The sequence below is a fragment of the Cupressus sempervirens genome, chromosome 2 (assembly GCF_028749045.1).
Source record: "Cupressus sempervirens isolate cs-2001-9-10 chromosome 2, ASM2874904v1, whole genome shotgun sequence".
In the NCBI taxonomy this organism is placed as follows: Eukaryota; Viridiplantae; Streptophyta; class Pinopsida; order Cupressales; family Cupressaceae; genus Cupressus; species Cupressus sempervirens.
The window spans coordinates 398,005,871-398,029,396 of record NC_143119.1 but is presented as its reverse complement, the minus strand read 5'-3'; the positions used below and the strand labels follow the sequence as shown (position 1 = coordinate 398,029,396).

At 33.6% G+C, this 23,526-nt stretch overlaps 1 protein-coding gene across 1 annotated transcript in view; it reads left to right on the top strand.

Annotated features, from left to right (window-relative positions):
* The window catches only part of LOC149572816 (endoglucanase 11-like), a 78,273-nt gene that overhangs the window by 8,336 nt on the left and 46,411 nt on the right, over positions 1-23,526 (top strand). The gene's annotated exons all lie outside the window — the stretch shown is intronic.

Sequence of the window (23,526 nt, the reverse complement as noted above, 5' to 3'; positions counted from 1 at the left end):
TCCATTTTTCTTTTCTTTTTTAGGTATGAGAGAACATTTATTATAGGTCTCTCTTAACTTCCATTTTCCTTTTCTTTTTTATATATGAGAGAACATTTATCATAGGTCTCTCTTAACATCCATTTTTCTTTTCTTTTTAATAACGTGACTCTTCTTAACTTCCATTTTTCTTTTCTTTTTAGTTATGAGAGAACATTTATCATAGGTCTCTCTTAACTTCCATTTTTCTTTTCTTTTTTAGGTATGAGAGAGAACATTTATCATAGGTCTCTCTTAACATCCATTTTTCTTTTCTTTTTTAGGTATGAGAGAACATTTATCACCGGTGTCTCTTATCCATAAATCTTTGATCCTTGAATTTAGTTAAGTTAAATTTTGACCTTTCATTTTTCCTTGAAATGTCTCCTCCTTAAGAACGTGAATCAAATAGACATAGCAATATTTTGTGCACCCTAACTAGCTCTAATGAATCTCTATGATTGATCTTGAAATAAGATCTTCGTCATCTATAATTTGTCCTCAATATTTATAAATCAAATACTCTCTAGACCATATTGTCATCAAACTTATTACAAATTCATGTTGTCAAATTGAGGTGTAACATGCATACTACAATTAACACAATGCGTGAAAAGAGAACATCGAGAGGATTATTTGGATTCCATTAAAAGCTTCTTAAGGTTTTGGGTGTGTATTCATTATATTTAAGCTCAAACAATGGTACAACATAATATAAAGTGAGGTATAATATCATTTAGTTTATATTTGTCTTTAGCTCTCTCCTTTTTTATTTCATATACATTTTAATATTGGTTGGACCCTTTTTATGTTTTTCTAGTCATCACATTACATGTTCACTACCTCTCATGTTGCCTCTACATATAGCATCTTAAATTGTTCTTCTGATAGAAACCCCATACCAAGATTTAACCCAATTCAAAAAAAATGTAGGTCTTCACATCATGTTACTATATTCCATGTCACAAGTCCATCTCCTAAGTCATCTTTGTAGCTTCCTAAATTGCATGTGCTTCCTAATATAAATGCTAAAATCTATTTACATAATTAAGTAATATTATTTAGTTTTCTTCTGTGGCATTATTAATTAAGTATAATTTATGTCATCGTCTAGTTAATTAATCTAATCAATTGACTATTTAGTCCAATTAATAAATCAAATGACAACCGACAGTCTGGTTATTAAATAAATCTTTCTTCCTCTATTAACTTAAATAATTACACAATACCTATTTTATTTAATTTTTAAATTCCCCTTTTGGTTATTAATTAAACCTCTCTTCCTTTAACTGTGGTACACCACCACCTTCCAATAAGTTCTTTGAAATTGAGGTGAGAATCCCATGAATATCTCATATCTAAAAGGAGTATGCCGTGGCCTAGGATTATCTATCCATTTTAACAATGGTCAGTGATGGTCAGAAATAGTTCTAGGAAAGATAGAATGAGTAGAGTTGAGACCCAAAACCCATGAATAGGAGATAAGGAATTGATCCAATCTAACCTGGAAGGTACTCTCCTTTCCTATTATTAAATTGGGTGAAAGACTACCTCATAGCTCCAAATCATAAAGGCTCGTAATACTAAAAAAGTCAGAGAGATGTCCCACATTGTCACTGTATTGCATTAGATATCCCAATTTTTTGAAGGGTAAAAGAGGGAAATTGAAGTCCCCAAGAAGTATGTATTTTGTATTCGGATCTTCCATGATTTTATTTGTAATCTTTGAACCCAAAACAACATCCTACTTGACTAGTGATTAGGAGCATAAATATTAAAGAAATGTCATTGGAGCTCCTTTAACTTAAATGTGATCGATAAAATGATTTGGAAAAAAAATGTTAGAATAAAGTAATAACTTAAATATTAATTCATTTTGACTTGATTTTTATGTTACCTTTAGTTCTCTCTTAAGATAACACTTTATGTAGTAGGTGAATGCTCTAATACCATGTAGAATTTGTCAATCCAACTTCATGAAGCCAAGATCACTTGCATGCAAAGATAACCTATCACCAGGAAGAATGGAATAACAAAGAAAGGGTCTTTTTGATCTAATAATATAATCTTTCATATTTTCAGATCCAAAACCCTTTCTTTGTTATTCCATTCTTCCGAATGATAGGTTATTTTTGCATGCAGGTGATCTTGGCTTTATGAAGTTGGACTGACAACTTCCACAAACTATGGGATCCCCTTTCCACCTTAGGTGGATTCCACAAGGTAGAATATATCTCCTTTAGCCCCCACCACCTCAGAGTAATAGAAATAAGCACAGGTTGAATCCTCCCACCATTTTAGAGAAAAGATTGTAAGTCATTTTAACCTCTTTTAGCAATGAATAACATATCTTCTAATTAAAGATATATTGCCTAATAACATACTAGTTTTGTGAACTATTTAGTCTCTTGATGTTCCAAGAGAGAAACATCATTTCTTACCTTTCTTATTAAGTTCTAGGATTAAGTTCCTAGCATGGACAATTTCCCTTACTATTTTTTTTTTATTATTAGTAAATGGCCAAAGCCTTTGATTATATTAAATTTAAAAAATTGTACAGCAAAGTTACTTTGTTCAAATAGGCACTGGTAGGAAAGAATGGAGAAGAAAATCTCCAGTCTAGCCCAGGACCATAGTCCTATTTTATTACAACAATAAAAGGGGCATACCCCAGTTATCTATCATAGGTCTTTCCTACTAATTACAAAAGGTAGTATAAAAAACTCTTTTGAGTTTTAGCTTTGTAACTTCAATCATAGTTTTCAAAACCAGTATCAGAAATGATTAGTATGTCCAACACTTTAACACTTTTAATATGTCCTTTCCTTGTCTATTTTTAGAGGTTCTTTCCCTTTAGTAACTTGTTGCTCATTTAAACAACTTAAAACAAAAGTTAGAATAAATAGTTAGACCATATGCTAACGTGAGATCCTACAAGTATGAAGTACAAATGTTATTGCTATCCAAATAGGATGGCATACTAAAAGACACCAAGTGAAAGGCGAAACTTGATAAACTTAAACCATTAGATATATTCACTCCTAAGGGAATTACAACCACATGAACCTACCAAAACACATTATAATTTATCAAAATAGGATTCATTATAATAATCTATTTGAATGCAAGGGTTAAGTAATATCAAAAATATGCTTTTAGATGAAAATTTGATCTAATTATGACTATCTTTGCATGTTTCTCTGTGATGAATACCTGATACCTTTCTATTATACTGAAGAAGCTTCAAATAAATCCTCCCTTCAGGGAGTACATGTAGGTTATTTAAAATTAGAGCAGAGCTATAAGCATAGTCAACTTACCATTGAATTTTAAATATGATGAGGATCTTATATTAATCGATACCCATAGTAGTTAATGCCTTTGGACTTTTATTATTAATGGACTTACACTTGTATCTATTTGGAGCCAGTTGGAATGACCTACTAAGAAACTGTGAAAATATGAAAAGGAGTCCATGTGTAGATGTTTATTTCATTGAAATTGGAACAAATACAGAGGTACCATACAAAACACAATGGAGAGTGAATCAGACTAAATGCTAAGATAAACTTTATATATTTTGGTAACATATGATTACATAGATTCAACAAAGAAGATCACAGAGTTGATTTACATTAAAAACTGGCCTATTAACCAGCCATTGAAATTACTGCCATATAAGGATTATTTTCATCCAACTTGATCTAAATACTACACAAAACACCCTTGTAATATATGTAATATACATTCCTTACTAATAATATAGAAGGCCAACTACCTAGCGTAGCAACCAGTACCTAACAAACAAAGAAAGAGCTAGGAGGAGCTTGAGCCAAGACACCAAGCCATGGGCAGAATAGGGGAAAACTTCAACCTTACTATAGGAAAACAAAAATTGAGAGCCTATCTCCTACTACTTTTTCCAAACGACCATTATAACCTCGATAACATCATTAGGTTTATTAGACTAGAAATGGGGAGGGAATATGAAGGAATTATTTTCCTTACTTGACTTCTCAATGTTGGGAGTACTAAAATCCAGGGCATCCAAATTTCCCAATTTCACCCTTTTATGAATGTAGGAATTGAACAAATTGAGATAACTTTTGAGGCATTCCTTTCCATTGTTCGCTACTATCCCTTTCCATATGAGGAGGAATTGAATGCTCAATTCCATTTTTGGCCATGCCTAGTTGAATGCAGCAAGATCATGGATTACCAGAGTAGGTCTCCTTGGAACTATAGCCAGGTCAAAGCTTCCTGGAGGATAATCCATATACATTTTAGGGAGGGGGATTGTGAGCATGTCATCTAAGCTCTTAAGGGCTTCTTCTAGGCTTCCACACCAAACAAGTTTAAATATGTTCTGGCATAGTCTCGCCATATCCCATTTGTCTATTCTTGCTCTAGCCATACACCCAATAAACGATCCTATAATATCATTGTTTTTCCTCCATGTAAAATCATATTCAAAAAATCCTTCACCTAGGGCCCATATTACTGCAATTCTTGTCATGCCATCCATAGGCTTCAAAACATGATTCTACCTTTCTGGCTTCACATTACCATGAAAAGTCATGGTACATACTTTTGAAGTATGAAAAACACAAATAAAGGTATCCATTGCTAAAAGGAGGGCACCATATGACAATGACGGACCATAGACTGTTCATAAAAGGGGGAAGGCTTAACCTACGAAGGATCTAGAAGGGCTGAAATGAATGCCTACATCATCTAAAGCCATTAGCGAGTCATCACCTTGCAACTTTCATGATGAAGGCATGAGAAACCATAATTGAAAGACAAGGGTGATCATACTTGAAGTATGGAAATAGAGCCACTAATGGCAATATGAAGGATAGAATAAAGGCTAACTTATAGATATTCCATTAATACTCTCACAACACTAGAGAAAACTAAAGTGGGGGGACCTAGAACTATTATACTATGTCTATGCCTATTTGGAATTACAAATATGCATTCCGTCTGTAACATAATTCACAATATAAGTAATGACTATAATAATATGAATTCAAAAAGTGCTAGAATAAAGCTTAGGAAATATAACATACTAATAATCAACATGCATACTGACAAAACCTATGTTACTAAACTAAGGTCTAAGAGACCACTACTTCCTAAGGGAGGGATTAAAATCTAATCTTAGTAATAACCTACAACTATGTAGGGTTGATATTAGAAACTTTGTTAAATTAATACTATGTATTATAAATTCTAGTGGCTCTATTTAACTAACAATCATTAATAACCAAAGAATCTTCGCCATTAGTCCCTTCATTTTCCAATTGGTCTTCCTTCCGATTACCTTCCCAAAAAATATGACAAATCTAGATATCTTCTAGTCAGTCTAGGATACTGAGGACTTCTTCTAACTTTGAGTTTAGTACCCAATTAGGCGTTGCTCTTTTCCTTATTGCATTTAATATGATCTGAGAGTCTCCTTCGATGATGATTTTGGGTATTCCTAAATTTAAGAAAAGTTGAATTCCTTCCTCCAATGCTTCAAGTTCTACTAGATTTTAGTAGTAGGATTGATAGATTTAGCCCTTTTGGCAATCCAATTGCTCGACTCATCAATATGATGCAATTGATACCTGCTATGCCTAGATTACCTCTTGTTGCTCTGTCAAAGTTTAATTTAGCCCATCCCTTCAGAGGCAAAGTCCATCTACACCTTTCCCTTGCTTCTTTATTCCTCTTAGTATATGTGAGTGGGGGATTAATCAGGTTAGTCCATTTCTTTTTAATATTTCCGTCCCAACTTGAGAATGATCCTTCTTCTTTCTTGAAATTCCTAAGGTGGGAGTTAAAGTCTTGACTATACTTGCTTCTATTTTTTTAACAATCTCTTCTAGCTGAATTTCCTGGCCATGGAATATCCTTCTATTCCTTTCTTTCCAAATCTCCCACATGAGAATAGATGGGTTAATGTTCCAAATTCTACTATAGATACCTTTACAAATACTAGTGGGCCAACTTTTGATAAGATCAGCTAATGAATTAGGCATGGGGGAGCTCCAACCTAGCATATGTCTAAGCCAAGCCCAATAGTGTTGAGCATGGAGACACCTATATAAGATGTAATCAAAATCTTCATTGTTTTGTTTGCATAACACACATCTAGAGAGACCTTCAAATCCCAATTTTTGAAATCTATCGACTGTCATTATCCTATTTTAAAATGCCAGCCATAAAAAGAAGCCTGCCTTTGGTAGACAATAAGGATCCCAACAAAGATTAAGTGGAATTTCCACTTCCTTAGGCATCTTTTAGAATAAATGAGAGCTTTGTATCAATTTTTCATATTATACTTGCCATTATTTGACACATCCCAAATGAGCTTATCGTTCCTTTCTAACTACTTAATTTTCCTATACTGGATTATCTTTTCATATACCTTTTTGCTATTGGTTCCAATTCTATATAATTCAAAAATTTCCAAACCCAACCGATGCTTCCATTCAACGTTATCTTTGTTTTATAATTGCTAACCTTATTGCCCCATAGTTTGACTAATTTCTCTTTGAGTTCCATAGGAATCTCCATGTTGTCTATTGGGGGGTGCCCATCCCATGAATCTTCCCAGAATAAGGCTTCATCACCCTTACCAATGTCCCAAGTAAGATATTTTCTTACGAGAGGATGACATCTAACAATAAAATTCTAGTTCTCAGAACCATTGGGAAGAGACTTCATCCTAAAAATGGAAAGAGGATCTGCAACAGTAGGGTACTTGTTATACATAAATAGAGGTGCCAAATTAGTTTGGCTCCTAATGCTTTGTTTTGCCAATACAAGTTTTTTATACCTAGTCCTCCATAATCCTTAGGTTTACAAATGTACTCCCATCTTATGAGGGCCAATTTTTTAGAGTCCTCACAATCATTCCAAAGGAAGTTTTGAGTTTTGTCTCAAGCTTCTTATTGATATGCTTGGATAGGGGAAGATAGGAAAGTGGATAAGTTGGAATAGCAGACAAAACTGCTTTTATCTTCATGACTTTACTAGCTTTTGTGAGCCATTTATCTTTCCAACCATCTATCCTAGCCTCCAATCTATCCAAAATATGTTGCCATGCCTTATTGGATTTACTACCTTTTTTAATTTGATACCAAGGTATTTACATGGAAATGTCCCTTTTTTGTAACCCATGATATGACATATTTGCTTTTCCATTTCCAATTTAGTGTCGATAAAAAAAATCATGGATTTAGTTGCATTTACTCTTTGACCAAATGCTGCCATATATTGTTGGATGATAGTTTTGATGTTTAGCACCTCTTTAGTTATACTTTCACTAGGAAAAATTGTGTCATCTACATACTGTTGATGGGTAATGTTGGGAATGCAAGAGCCTACAACACAATGGTAAATTGTGAGCCTCTTATCAAAAAGGTATTGGGTTCGAAACTACTTGCATTTAATAATAATTAATCTTGATTTTTGCCTCTTATTGAATATTTTACATTAACAAGTGAAAAATCTTGAGTGAAAATGATGAGTAGAGCAGTCTGTAATCTAGCAAAAAATTTGAAGAATGCAAAACAGGGAAATCATTCAGACGAAAATCTGTGGATAACTAAGAAGTCTGAAAACCCTAAGAAAAATGTTTCACCCAGGACACATGTAGTGTGAATCCATAGAAATTCCTTCACTTACAAATCTAATACACTAACCAAGTATGTGGTTAAAACTTCAAACCCTTTTGATGTCCTTAGTGGGAAAAAAGAGAAAAAACACATGAAAATGAAGTAGGCAAACCTAAATAACTCAAGCCTAATCCAAATGAATTTTCAGCTATCCCAGTGAATATTTTAGATAGAAGAGGAGGAAATTTTGTATCTTTTCTAACTAGGGATGGTAGAAAGCAAGTCACAATGATGCCTAACAAGACAACTCTACAACATGCTCGTCGGGAGGTAAATCGCATCCCCCAATTTAATTATTATTCTGATCTTGACCCCTCGCTTCATCGGATGCACTCAGTTTTCACCCCATCATATTTTCCATACCAAGCTTGGATAATTAGATTAGGTTTTTTAATCTCACCAAATACTCAGGAAGCAATAAGAATGAGTTGTTCTCTCAGCAGACAGGGTTTCTTGCTGACAATTATTTTGACAATCCTCATAAGGTCCAATCTTGGAGGATTAAGCCCTCTTCCTTTTCATCTCCTAGTGCCTCACCCTATTCATATGTTCCACCACATCGTAGAAACCTTGTTGCCAATCCATCTGGCCTCATTAACTAGCAACCCAGATCTTCTCCTACTTCATCCCTTTCCAACTCAAATGTTAAAACCCTCATCATTAGTAACCAGGAAAGTGAAGATCACTGGCAAGAATGCCAAAAGGTAGGCATTTTTGCATTGTAGAATGGTCCAAAGTGTGAATTTCTCAATCTTACCAATTCGCTATAAGAATTCTACAAGGAACAGGTAAGTATCTCTCACTACTAAGATAGGTCAGTATATATTCACTGTAGTAATGAATCCATTAAAAAAGATTTTCTTTTTGTTTTTGATTGTTTCTTTAAAGGCTATGTTGTGAATTTTTTTGAATGGTCCCCAAATTGCAAGGAAGGGATGTTAGATTTCTTGATTCCAACATGGTTTACCCTCCAATCCCTTTTTCCAAAACTTTTATAGCTAGATATTATTAATAAAATAGGGTCATCCGTGGGTGATTTGATAGGCATCGATTCTTCCTTTCATTTCTGTAATAATATCAAACTACTAATCAAATGCAAGGATAATAATCTAGAATCAAAATAGATTAAAGTGATTACTAACAAAGCTATGTATAGACTAAACTATCTCAACTACGAAGACAAAATCTTAGAAACTTTAAGATTAGACAGTGATAGGAAATTATACTCAAAACTTTACAATTAACTACAGATCTTAAAAGCACTTTCCCTATGATGAACATAGGGAATCAAATAGATCACCAAAAGGATTCCTTAGATCATAAGGATCTATTACAAATGCACTAGGATACCACAAAGAAATTAGAACTAATTCATGAAAAGGAGATAGTCTGAACAGATAAGAACTCAAAGGTAAACCCACTATTAGAGGTTAAACATAGCTTTCCTTTAGCTCCTAATGAAATTCAAAAGAAAATTTTAGAGTCTATGAAAGAAGATAAAATAACAGGCATTCAATGTACAATAAAGGAAAAGCATGTAGTATTAGACAACAGCAAAGAAATTAGTGATGGATCTGACACAAGGAAATGTAAAGGAATTGGTCCTTTCCCAAAACTACAGACTTCCCACAAAAATCAAAGCCTCAAAGGTGTTAGTACTATCAATAGGAAACTCAATGAAAAGATTTAAAAGTTAAGAAGAACAAGAAAATAAACACTTCAACTAAAGAGGAAGAGTCATCAGAGAAACTGGAGAAATAACATTTCAAATAGCCACTAGATAATGGGGTTAGCAGCATAGAAGAAAAAGAAGATAACCTTTTATTTGCAGGAGAAGAGTTAGAAAATGGGAAGATCAAGAATATAGGAAATGATTTGGAATCTCCACAATATCAGATAAGAGATAAAGAGAAAGAAAAAAGAATCATCAATAAAGACTTAATCAGCAGGCTCTCCAAATTTTGGCAGATCCACCATCTAAATGTGAATCTTCAGTTCTCTCTGGCAGCAATCATAAGGACAAGAGCAGTGGACAGAGTAGAACAAGAAAATCACTAACACAAGACTTTCAAGGATTCCTGCATAGGGATCCGGTATGGGTTGAAGACATGGAAATACTAAACCTTAACAAGTCTGAAGTAGATTATCTAGATTCTTTAACTAAGGAATTAATTCAAGTATTTAGCTTTGAGAATATTGATAGGAGCAGTGAAGCACAGAAAGAGAATTTGATTCAGAAAGTATTAAACTAGGAGGAGAGAACTATACCTACAAAGATTTAAAAAGAGATATGTTAAAAATAGAAGGTGATGATAAAATCAAGGAAAATATATAGTTAATTGAAGAATTAAAAATGATAGAGCAAGTTGAGGATCTTGAAGGGAATGATCTCAGGAAGCTACCATCTCTAGAGGATAGCTCTATAAAAAATCAGCTAAGCATTGCAGAGCAATTATTAAAAGAACTGGAAAGTGAAAACATAGAAGATAAAGAAGGTAACCAATTTGATACTACCTTAATTGTGTAGAAAAATATTGAATAGTTGGGTATCCAAATGAATTAGGAAGGAATAAACTCTCCTAAGTATGGCAAGGTTAAATCTAAAAGAGGAAGAAAATACCTTAAGGAACTCAAAGAAGTAGATGGGTAGGCTAAAGAGAAGCAAAAGATTAGTCAGTTATTTGAAACAGGGAAGGGGAAGAGCCTTCCCAAGGAAGCATGAAAATCATCACTTGGAATGCTAGGGGCTTAAATGCTGCTAGCAAGAAAAGAATATTAAAACAAAATTTAAAATTATTTGAATCTAAAATTATTCTATTACAAGAAACAAAGTTAAATAAGGAAGAAGGGATCAGGCTAGGTAAGAAATTAGGCAGTTGGAATATTAATCTACAAGAATCTAGAGGAGCATCAGAAGGTTTAGGCCTCATATGGAACCCCAGCAAAGTATCCTTAGATATTTTAAATTCAAATAACAATTGGATTAGTAGTACATTCAAAAATTTTAAAACCAATCTTTAGTTTATTTTAATAAACATATATGAGCCAATTCATAATTCAAATAAAAAACTATTATGGAATGAAATTAGCTTATTCATCAATAATCATAAAAATGAGCTCATCCTATTAGGTGGAGACTTTAACACTGTATTAAACATAAATGAGAAATTTGGAGGTATCCAACAGTCCCCTCAAGCAACTAAAGATTTTGAAAACTAGTGTGGTCTTAACAACCTGATCAACATCTCATTTAGCAATGGGAATTACACATGGAGTAATAAAAGTTAGGTTTTTGCTTTTATAGTTGAGAAACTGGATAGGTTTTTCCTTAAAGGAGACCTGGGTGAAATCAATATTAATATTTAATCTTCGATTCTTCCAATAGCTGATCGGATCACCTCCTAGTCAAAATTGAATTCTCTGAACCTTGTAAACTAGTAAGAAATCCTTTCAAGTGTGAAAAAATGTGGTTTTTAGACTCAAATATTTTAGAATGCATTAAAAAGTGGTGGAATCAAGGCAATTTTAAAGGATTTAGAATGTTCATTTTTGTCTCCAAAATGAAAATTCTTAAAGAAAACATTCTCAAATGGAACAAGGAACACTTCAATTATATATTCAGAGAAAAATTAGAAATTAAGGAAAAACTAAAGGAACTTAATTTAGAATTTTTTAAGAAAGGTATGAATAATGATAGCTTTCTTTTAGAAAAAGAGTTGCTAAACAAGAGATTATATTGGCTAAAGAAGTCTTTTGGAGACAAAAGTCAAGAGAGAAATCACTAGATGAGGGAGATCAAAACACGAAATTTTTCCACAACTCCACCCTCCAAAAAAGAGCTAAAATCAAAAGAGTTAAAATCAAAGACCATATGGGCTCTACTACTGAAAACCCAGTTAAAATATCTGAGATTTTACTGAATCATTTTTAGAATACATTATATAATTTTGACTTTTTGAATAGGGTAGCTCAGTCTAAAATGTTGAAAGTTATTCCTAAAATAATCTCAGCAGAAGACAATAAAGCTCTAAATAAACCTATCAACTTGGAAGAAGTTAGATTGGTATTATTCAATATGAACCTTGACAAATCTCTAGGTCTCGATGGATTCCAGACCTTTTTTAATCAAAAATGTTGGGACATTATAGGTACAAATCTTTGGAAAGCAATTGAAGCATCAAGAAATAGTGGTTCATTGTTATTTGAAATCAATTATACCTTTCTCTCTTTGATCCCCAAGAAGGAGGATCTTGAAAATCTAGGGTATTTTAGACCTATAGCCTTACATAATACCATCTACAAAATCTTATCTAAAATTCTATCAAATAGACTTAAACCTATTCTTCCTAAAATTATATCGAAAGAAAAAATTGGTTTTTTTCTAAGTAGATCAATTCTAGATGGAATACTTACTATCCAAGAAACAATACATTCAGCCTACAAGAACAAAGGGGCAAGTATGTTCATGAAATTAGATATCTAAAAAGAATATGACATGGTTGATTAGAGGTTCCTATGCAAAACCTTAGAAGCTTTTGGTTTTTCCCATCAATGGATTAACCTCATATATCAATTTATATCTACAACAAAAAATTTAGTTCTTATTAATGGGACCCTTGAGGGCTTCTTCGAAACTTCAAGAAGTATTAAATAGGGATAACCCTTATCCCCATTTCTTTATATCATTATGGCAGAAGCCTTTGGGAGAGCACTCACCGAGGCCTACAATAATAGGATAATCAAATGTATAACAATTTCCCTTGCTACTACCTTCTACCTTCTAGCTATTTCATAAGGTATTCCTACTTTAACATTAAGACCTGCATCAATCTTCTTACTCTTTTTCTTCTTCTTCTGAGCTTTCCATTCCTCCTCATCATTTGTGTGAAGATCAGCAATTGAAGCCTTACTATTACATGATAAAATAAAAAAACATGGTGACTTCTTCTACCACTATTTCACTTTGCAAGGTGGTTTTCTCAACCACATTAACATTGTAGGATGAAAGAATCCTCATATAAATAGGGGTAAAAAACACCTTATCTATAGAGATATATTTGATTATCATAGTCTATGTCCCTTGGGCAATAGGTAGTGCCTAACAATTAGTGTTCTCAGCTGATGAAATGGGTTTCTACACTATCATATATGTCTCCTTCAAGCGTCCCTCAAACTTGGGGATTTTCCCATCCTCCAAGCTAGGAGAAGAAGAAGTGGAATTAATTAGTTCCATAATCCCCTCCATGAAAGGGTAATCTTATAACATTGCTTGTTCTATTTTTCTTGATCAATCATAGCAAGAGCAATCAATAAGATTTCATCAAAAGGGTTTATCATTTTTATTCCCACTATGGGGCATTTTCTCCTTTACTTGGGCTCCTTTTGTAGAGGGACTTTACATTCATCCATTATGTATCCTTTTCATTGGAAATAGATCATTTACAATAGATGACATTGTTGGACTAAACTACATTGGCATGATTAACTGGGGGAAATGATGAGTGGAGAACTCATGCATCAAGTAAGTGATGAAGTGTTGTCATTTATTGGCAACCAATTAATAATAAAATTTGAAGTGTTTCAACTGCAACTATTGGTAGACTAGAATACTAGTCTTAATAAAGGAAAAAATAAAGACGTGGAACTCTAATGGTCAAGGCCTAGTCACCATTGATGTGACAAAACTAGAGAAGGTTTTTAAATAACGTGATGTGACATGCACATCGATAGAAGTGGCAAAATTCTACTGAAGCACACAAAGACTCAAGTATAGAAGTAGACTTGCAAATGAATAGGCATGCCTACGAGCATAGGAATCTATAAATAGGTAGTCACTAGTGTCTTGTGGCTATGCTCACTATGTGATTCAAACTTATAATTTGGAGTTTGAGAAGGATAGATTTTTGGATTTTTATATGTGAATAGTGAGAGTTATTTAAGTTCATTTAGGCTTCATTTTGAAGTTGTCATTTTTGTTGAGATCATTGTAATTGTTGTTGTTGTAACTATTGTGATGTGGAGCCTAAACAAGCTTGGAGATTTATTGAGAATGGTTTCCCCCAATATTATTTCTAAGGGGGTTTGGGGGAAATGCCCCTTGTGGGGTCTTGGGGCAACGCCCCATGTGCACTTTCAATTGCAGTACAAGGTGAGATCGAGGGGAAACACCCCTATGGGTTTCTTCAAGGGTAGTGCCCCTAAAACCAAAAATGTCCCTACTATTGTAGAAGGCATCAGCTATTATTTTTCCATTAGATGAATTATTTTAGCCCTAATTTTGTAAGCAACAAAAGCTTGTATAAAATGGCTTAGGGTTAGGGATTTCATAATGTATGATGAGATCGTAGCTTCTTGTGATGGTATTGAGTTGCAAGGGATTACGGATTATAATGATTGGATAATAATAATAATGGACTTGTTGTTGACAAACATAGCTCGGGGATTGGGTGAACCACATTAAATCTTTGTGTTTTGTGTTCTCTCTTGTGTGATTTATTATTTTTTGGTATTGGTTATATTTGCATGTAACTATTATTTATGTTTGTGGTTAATCCTAACAGTGAGTATGTTGAGAAGAGATAGATGTGAAGGTAGACCAAAACAGTTATAAAGAGAGAGTAACTATAGATTGGTTCAAAAACATGAGGAGGAGGAAGAGAAAGTGAATAGATAAAGTTCATCAAGCTAGATTAGATGAAGGAGAACAAAACATCTTGGAGGATTGTTTCATAGAGGATCTACCAGGCAAGGTGTGCTAAAAAATTAGATATATTATTTTTCTTTCTTTCTAACCTTGAAAATGATTATAAGTCTTTAACAAGGAAAACTTGTAATAAGTCTTTTAAATCCTCTAGCAAGGTATCTCTCGAAAAGATATCAAAATCCTCTAGCAATGTAGCCTTGACAGGCTATTGTAATCCTAACATATTATATGTGTTTATATAGGATGTGTTCTCAAAATGAATAAATGTAAACCTTTAACATGACACCCTTTTACTTGCAAGGAAAGGCTAATGGGTATATTAGTCCCACTATGGTTTTCATCCTCACTCTGGCGATTTCCATGTAAAACTATATGTTCCATTGATGTATGCATTTGTGTGTAATCTTGTAAGGTTTTACTGTATATCTTATATCATTTATTTAATAGTAAAGGTGTTAGTGACAAAAATTGTATTTAAGATAGCTACATTAACCAAAAGATTTTGTATAATTGAGAGTATTGGTTCAACACCCCCCTCCCCTCCCCAATACCAGTTCTAGGAACAACAATTATTATTAGAGTGCATACCCTAATAGCTACAAGCTTGAACTGTTGAGGGAAGATCAAATGGAAGCCATGAAGTACAAGAAAAAACTTTATAAAGTGATTGATAATATTGAAGATCCAAAAGACAAGTTGAGAGAATCCTTAGCCAAAAGAATGAAGCTAATGAAGAAGTTGGGAGAAAGCCAAGAGTTGATAGAGGAGCTCAAAGAGGAAAGCGGTTCTAAAGAATCAAAAGAGACAATCTCAAAACTCATGGATGAGAATGAAAAGTTGACCAAAAGAGTCAAGGGAATGAAAAGAAAACAAGAGCATGCAACACTAAGACTAATTGAAACACAAGATGAGAAAGGAAACATCATCCTAAGAAGAGATCAAACCTTTGAGGAACTCTGACTAGCTCAAGAAGCAAATTAGAAATTTGAGAATTTTCTAAAAGAAAAAGAAGATGAGATAACTCTCATGGAGGTAGAGCATCAATATATCACACAATAAAATAGTGTCTTATAAGAACATTGTCATCATAAAATTGAACAACTAGAAGTGCTAAATGAAGAAGCCAAGCAGTTGCATGAATTAGTGTATCAACTAACGGATGAACCTAAAGAATATCTAAGAAGAAAGTGAAAGGTGAGTATGAGTTATGCACTACAAGCTATATTCATTTATTGAATTTAAAAATAATAATTTAATTTTTTTACTTGGAGGTTATATTATGTGACATTTCCATTAGACCAAGGTTGTTTATATCTATTTAAATAATCATTATTTGATTTTAAATTCAATCTTATAACATTATTTAATAAGAATTAGTAACCGGAAAAAAAAAAATTTAGAGCATTTTTCTAGTTGGTTATCACTAATTAATTCTAATGTAACTTAAAATATAATTAATGTCATTCAATTTTTCTAATCTTTAAATTCTCACAATTGGATAGAAGTATTTTATTTATCCATGGATTACTTAATTAAATTCAATCTTATAACTTCATTTAATAAGTAGTAACTAAAAAATATTTATTTTTTATACCATCTTTCTAGTTAAAGAGAACAAATTTCCACAATCCATTATATTGTACTGATATGTTTCTGGATTCGATTGTGTTAAGATTTTTACCATCAACGTTTCGAATCACACTACGTGATCCATCATCAGGATGAAGAGCAAGAGATGCAAAAAACAATATATAACTAATTAATTCTATTGTAACTTAAAATATAATTAATGTTATTTCATTTTACTATCTTTAAATTCTCATAATTGGATAGAAGTCTTTGATTTATATATGTGATTTTTATAAATATGTATAAAGTTTTTATTTCCATGTGATCTCTCACATATTTATGAATAGTCTCATCTTCTCTTCTACTCATGTCATTACTCACATGTGCGAGGAATCACATGACTTTCCTTGACTTCTATTTTTCTTTTCTTTTTTATGTATGAGAGAACATTTATCATAGGTCTCTCTTATCCATAATTTTCCATTCCTTGAATTTAGTCAAATTAAATCTTGACCTTTCATTTATCCTTGATCTTTTTCCTCATTAAGAACATGAATCAAATAGCCATAGCAATATTTTGTGTGTCCTAACTAGCTCTAATGAATCTCTATTATTGATCTTGAAATAAGACATTCATCATCTATAATTTGTCCTCAATCTGATTTATAAATCAAATACTCTCTAAGCCATATTGTCATCAAACTTATTACAAATACATGTTGTCAAATTGAGGAGTAACATGCATGCTACAATTAATAGAATGGCTAAAAAGAGAATATTGAGAGGATTATTTGGATTCCATTAAAAGCTTCTTAAGGTTTTGGTTGTCCATTCATTATATTTAAGCTCAAAAAAAGGTACAACATAATGTAAAGTGATGTATAATATCATTTAGTTATATTTCTCTTTAGTTTTCTCCTTTTTTATTTCATATAAATTTCTATATTTTGTTGGACCTTTTTAAAAAAAAATTGTGAGTTTTCACATTGCATGCTCACTACCTCTCATGTTGCCTCTACATATAACATCCTAAATTGTTGTGCTCAATAGAAACCCCAAACCAAAATTTAATCTATTTTAAAAAAGTGTAAGTCTTCACATCATGTTACTACATTCCATGTCAAATGTTCATCTTCTAAGTCATCTTTGTAGCTTCCTAAATTGTGTGTGCTTCCTAATGTAAATGCCTAAATATAATTACATAATTGAGTAATATTATTTAGTTCTCTTCTAGGAAATTATTAATTAAGTGTAATTTATGTCATCATCTGGTTAATTAATCTAGTCAATTGACTATATTGTCCAATTAATAATAAAATGGCAATAAATAGTCTGGTTATTAATTAAATCTATCTTCCTCTATTAACTAAAATAATTACACAATACATATTTTATTTAATTCTTAAATTCCCCTTTTGGTTATTAATTAAATACATTTTCCTGTAACTATGGTACACCAACACCTCCAATAAGTTCTCTGAAATTGGAGTGAGAAGCTCACAAATATCTCATGTCTAAAAAGAGTAGGTCTTGGCCTTGAATTTCCTATCCATTTTAACAATGGTCGGTAATGGTCAAGAGTAGTTCTAGGAAAGACGAAATGTTTAGAGTTGAGACCCAAAACCCATGAATAGGAGATAAGGAATTGATCCAATCTAACTTGGAAGGTGCTCTCCTTTCCTATTATTAAACTGGGTGAAGGATTACTTTGTAGCTCCAAATCATAAAGGCTCATACTACTAAAAGTTAGAGAGATGCCCCACATTGACACTATATCCCATTAGATATCCCAATTTTTTGAAGGGTAAGAGAGGGAAATAAAGTCCCAAATAATTATGTATTTTGTATTTAGATTTGTTAACCCCATAATGGTTTTTGACATTTGAGTGCCAACACACTTAATCACATTCCACATTGGAAGCTGAGTACACCATGCATGCCAAGTGATCTTCATGTGCCAAATAGTTATCAGATACCAAGTGAAGATCAGATACTGAGTGAAGATCAGATACTGAGTGAAGATCAGATACCGAGTGAAGATCAGATACCAAGTGAAGTGTAAGTGCCGAGTAACACAAGTGTCGAGTGTTAACAAGTGTCGAGTGTTAACAAGTGCTGAGTAACTTAAGGTGTCGAGTGATACAATTTTGTTTAGGTGTCAAGCTATCCAAGAAACAGCAAGTGCCGAGTATCAGCAATACTTCAGGAGCCGAGTAACTCAGTATATCAGCATAAGAGTTTGTAATTGCATAAATTATGATGTAAACCGATTTTATAGCCGACATAAGGTAAATTTCGAAGGATTTGATGATGAGAATGAATCTTTTATTTTTCCTATGCAATCTTCATGCAGCTAATAAGAAAAATGATGAAGGCATGCAACCAATAGAATGAATGCAAATAATGAGCGAAAAATGGAGATTGAATATGGATCATAGATCCATACCTAACCCTAAATCCTCAAATGTCTTTATAAGGAAGACAAAATTTCATTGGTAAATGTATGAGTGGATATACAAGGGTGCACAGGGAAATCTATTTTCAGAAGCGAGGGTTATCAGATCACAAAGGATCAAGATCAGAGAAAGCAGAACAAGTGCCTGCATTCAGCAATCAAGGATTGTAATCTATCAAGTTCATTATACCTAATACTTTCTAGCAATTGTATTAGAATGAAAATCCTATGGTGATAGGTTAGCTTAACAGCTATTTCATCATATCCTTTATTTAGGTGATTAAAATCCTTTAACAGGGTGACACTTCATGTTAAGTGTTTATAAATCCTCTAACCAGGTCAATATTAATACAGTGTAAAGCCTTTAACAGGGCAGGCCTTTAACAGGGCAGACCATCAGAAGTGGTTGAACAATATTGCTGCAGTAATTTTTGTGGGTATCATTCCCACCCCAGTTTTACCTTCTTATTCTTGGACAATTTTTGGGTTACCAAATTCCAGTGTTATGAGTTGTTGATGCATGTGTTAAATTTCATGTTTACTTGATGTATTTACATGCATGCAATTTACTTATAGTTAAAAATTTTATTGGATAAAATAGGATACTTATGATTCACCCCACCCTCTCATAAATACTCTTTCCATATTTGAACATTCCAAAAATTGGTATTAGAGTGTGTCCAGGTTCTCACAAGGAAAACCCTAATAGCTTGGAGGAAAAGATCTAAAGATGGAAGCTTCCAAACTTGGAAAGATCATTGAAAATTAGGTGATAGATGTGCAACTTGCTTTGCATAGCTTGGAGGAATTTAGAAACAAGTTGAAAAACTCATTAAAAAAAAGGAAGGATCTAGCCATAGCTGAAAATGATATACACTACAAGGAGATTGATACCACCAACATATTTTCCATCGGAGATACAAAAGAGTTTGATGTAGCAATAGCAGAATTGATGGAGAAAAACAAAGTTCAAGCAGATGAGATAAGATCTCTCAAGATGGAACATGAGTCACAGGCCATAATGATATGTGAAATCACTGAACACAAGAAAAGAGCAGTTGAAGATAAAGTGATGATGGAAAATGACAAAAGAAATCTTGCAAATAGACTTGAAGAAAAATGTACTGAATTGACAAGGATCTCAAACATGTAGATGGATACACTTGCCCAAATGATGAACCTTCATCATGAACTCAATGTGAAAGATATTGAGATCTCTACTTTGAAGATGCAGAATGAACAAATGCAGAATGAATTGAACAGAGAAAAAGAGGTAGCAGAGAATCTCAATAAATCAAGTGAAGCCATCAAGTATTTTGAACAGTTCCTGAAATCTCCAAAATCTACCCATGATACATCAGGACTAGGATACAATAGCACTGAAGTTGGGGAATCATCAATGCATGCTGAACAAAGAAGTGACAAATGTAAGAATTCAAAACCCACTTGTCATCACTGTAATAAGAAGGGGCATACAGCTAATGTGTGCAGGAGTAGAAGATTCAATCAATCAAACACACCCAAAAATAAGAGTTTCTGTCACAAGTGCAACATGCAAGGACATATGACACAAAATTGCAAATCCAATGTCACAAGGACTCAGAGATTCGATGGACATTGTTATAATTGCAAAAAGTATGAACATAGGGCATTTGAATGCAGATCAAAACCTATGTGGACATCAAATCAACCAAAAAAAATAGAAGGGAACGATTATCATTGGGGTTACAACACCAGGTACAGTTGTCACTATTGCCAAGAATATGGACATATACAACAGAACTGCATAAGAACACATTTCAAAGGGAACTACAAAAGATGGTTGAATCAAACTACATGTTTCAGTTGTTTGAAAATTGGTCATATCAGTAGAAACTATCCTACAAGATCAAAGGCACCCAAGACTGAAGAAAACAAAGGAAAAAAAAAGATTGATGTCGAAAAGATAAGAGGGCAAATGAATAAGACTTGGAGAAAGAAAGATGAGTGCAACACATCAAGTGGAGGGATCACTTCACCCAATGGGTCAAGTGATCACACTTCATCAAACTAAGCATGAGAAGCACACAGGACTGATATACAAAGCTATATCACACATCAGTCTCAAGACAAAGAAGATAAGCAAAGTATAAACCTACATGAAACAAGATGTCAAGACAAAAATTAAATGTTGTTGCCGAGCTGACTTTGGATACCGAGTTAAACTCCAACAGATGTCGAGCTCCTAACAGCGACCGAGCTGATAACTAATGCTGAGTTGGATAACTCCAATGGAAGTCGAGTACAGTGGAAATATAGTGGAAGCCAAGTTAGGTTAAAATTTCCTCAAAAGACAAGTTGGTAGTTGAGCATTTAATGCGATGGAAATAGGGTATATTACTGCGATTTCAATCAATTTTACTCATCGCGATCAAGAAGCAAAGAAGAGGAAAGAGAGCTGAGTGACTTCATAGCAAGAATCCAGCATATCAAGCAGATTGCAACCGCATTCAACACGTTTTTCATTGATCTTAAGGTATTTTCATTTGTGCCGAGCTACGTAGTTTCATATCCTTTTGCTATGAAAACCCTAATTTGCATAAATGGCGTCAAGTTCGAAGAAAATTGAAGAAAAAGAGTCTTTTGAAGTTCAGTTTGTTTCAAATGAGGTCAAGCAACCTGATTTTCGTCCTATTCCCAAAGTTTCCTACAAAAATGACCCAGTCGAAGCTCTCTCCCATATTCCCCCAAAAGTTGTAATGGTCCAAGATGTGAGAAAATGTTACAACTGTAAGATAGGTGCTCTAGGAGACATAGAAATAAGACAAGCATATGATAAACTGTGTGTAGATGGAGTCTTGAAAGAAGAATTCAAAATCGTTGAAAGAAAGTGTTTGATCAAAGTTTTAAGCTTTCCCACCATATTCAAAATAGAATGGGTTAGACTTGTACTAAGCAGAATTCATGGTGGAGATTTTTGGTTAGAAGATATTCCCATCAAATTGACCAAAGAAATCATACATAGAGTAACAAGGTACCCAACCCTAGATCGGTACAAAACCCTGAGAAGTGAATCAAAGGAAGTTATTGAAAAGAATACTGGTGTCCAGTGGAACAAAAGAGGAATGACAATTCACACCATACAGGATCCTCTAGTTGAGTTTGCTATTAGAGTCATTGCCCATAAATTCTATCAATCCAGTAGACTCAACTGTGTACCATGTATTGCAGTAGATGTAGGCTACAAATTGGTGAAAAGGGATCATACTTATGATCTTGCTGAACTGCAACTACAACATATCAATGAAAACCTAGCTGCCATAAGAAGAACTAAGGGCACTCAATGCAAGTTTGGAGCAATCCTAGTTTGCATATTCTTCTATGTTCAGAATGAGTTTCCTTCTTTTGGCAAAGTGGCATGGAGAAATGACAGAACCATCATTGCCCAAATCAATGAATACATAGAGAAAATGGGAGAAAATTTTGATACCTTGATGACAAGCTATTTTGAGGATTTCAAGAAATCCATGAAGCAAAGATCAAGGATACCGGCTTCCTTAGTGGAAAAACATACTAATGATATATGTTTCTTAGTTGACATTGATTTTACCTATATTCAAGCAGTAATACCAAGGGTAAGATGGCTAAGGCCATTTGGATGTGAAATTAATATTGATGAGGCATCTGCAGCAATAACTGCATTATTAGCAAAAGAAACAGATAAAAGTGCTCCACAGTTTGGCACTTATGATGTGGTAAGATCAAAGATAAACATGGAATTAAAAATTGCTTCCACACTGAAGAAGAAAGACAAGTTAATAAAGAAGATTAAGAAGAAATTTGGTAAAGAAATTGAGGCTGAAGCAGAAGAAGAAGAGGATGATAGTGATGATGAAGATGAGCAGGAACAAGGGCCAATGGAATTAACACAAGGTCTTGGAGAAGACAAGGAAGCACCAACTGAAGCTAAGCCAAAGAAGAGAAAGGCAATAGAATAGCTTCCAGCTAAGCCCAGATCAAAGAAAGCTGCCACGCCATCACCTCAAAAGCCAACAACATGAGCATCAACAAGGGCCTCCACTCAAAAGGCCAAAGAAGAAGTTACAAAGAAGAAACAAATCAAGGAAACACAGGAAGATCCAAGGAAAAGAAGAAGGTATGTGGCTCAACCTAACACTGATGAAGAAGATCAATCTGAAAAGGTAAGCAATTCATCAGTTGATACCTTACGTAAAAAGATTGCAAGTGGTGACTTAAGTAATTTAAATAAAGTTGATTTTAGTAAATTTAATAAAGAAGAATAGAATAGAATAAAAGAAATAGTTTATGGAATGATGGCACAGTTCAAGTACACTCCACTTGAACTAGATGGTCAATTGCCAAAAGAACTGTCAAAGATTGTAGAAGATAGATGGCATTTTTGTTTGAAAATGGAGAAGGAAATGAGGGAATCAACCCTAGCAATTGTATTGCCATATTTGACTAGGGAACAAGCAAAGAATGCAGTCAAAAGGCATGATAATAGGTTTACACCTAAATACAGGGCATTCTTCATACTCCAAAACATAATGGAAGAGATTGTTCAAAGAACAATGAAATCATGGAAGAACTTGTACAACAAGATTGAAGATTTTCTTGAGGAAGAATACAAGGAAGAAGTTGATTTACCAATAGAGGAGAAAAGAAAAAGGAAAGAAGATGAACAAAAGAAAAGAGAAGAAGAGAGGAAAGAAGAAGAACAAAAGAAAAGAGAAGAAGAGAAGAAGGAAGAAGAAAACAAAGATGGAGAGGAGGAACAAACACAAAAATAGGATACAATGGCAACAGCTGAGCAAGAGCAGCAACCAGAACAGAGTGTGAAAGACACACAATTGCCACCCCCTAGCCCTCCTCAAGCATCCATCTCACCTACAGACACTGTAACTATTACTGATGTTCCTGATACTTCTGGTCAAAATATCAATCCATTAACTGCAGAAGATCTGAAAAGAATTCTTGACCAATCTACACAACAAGTAATATTATGTATAGATCCAGTATTGGTCAGTATAGATGAATTGCAAAAACTAGTAGAAAGTATAGTCAAAGATAAGGTGAATCCACAAGAACCAGCTTCTATCATCTCAACAACT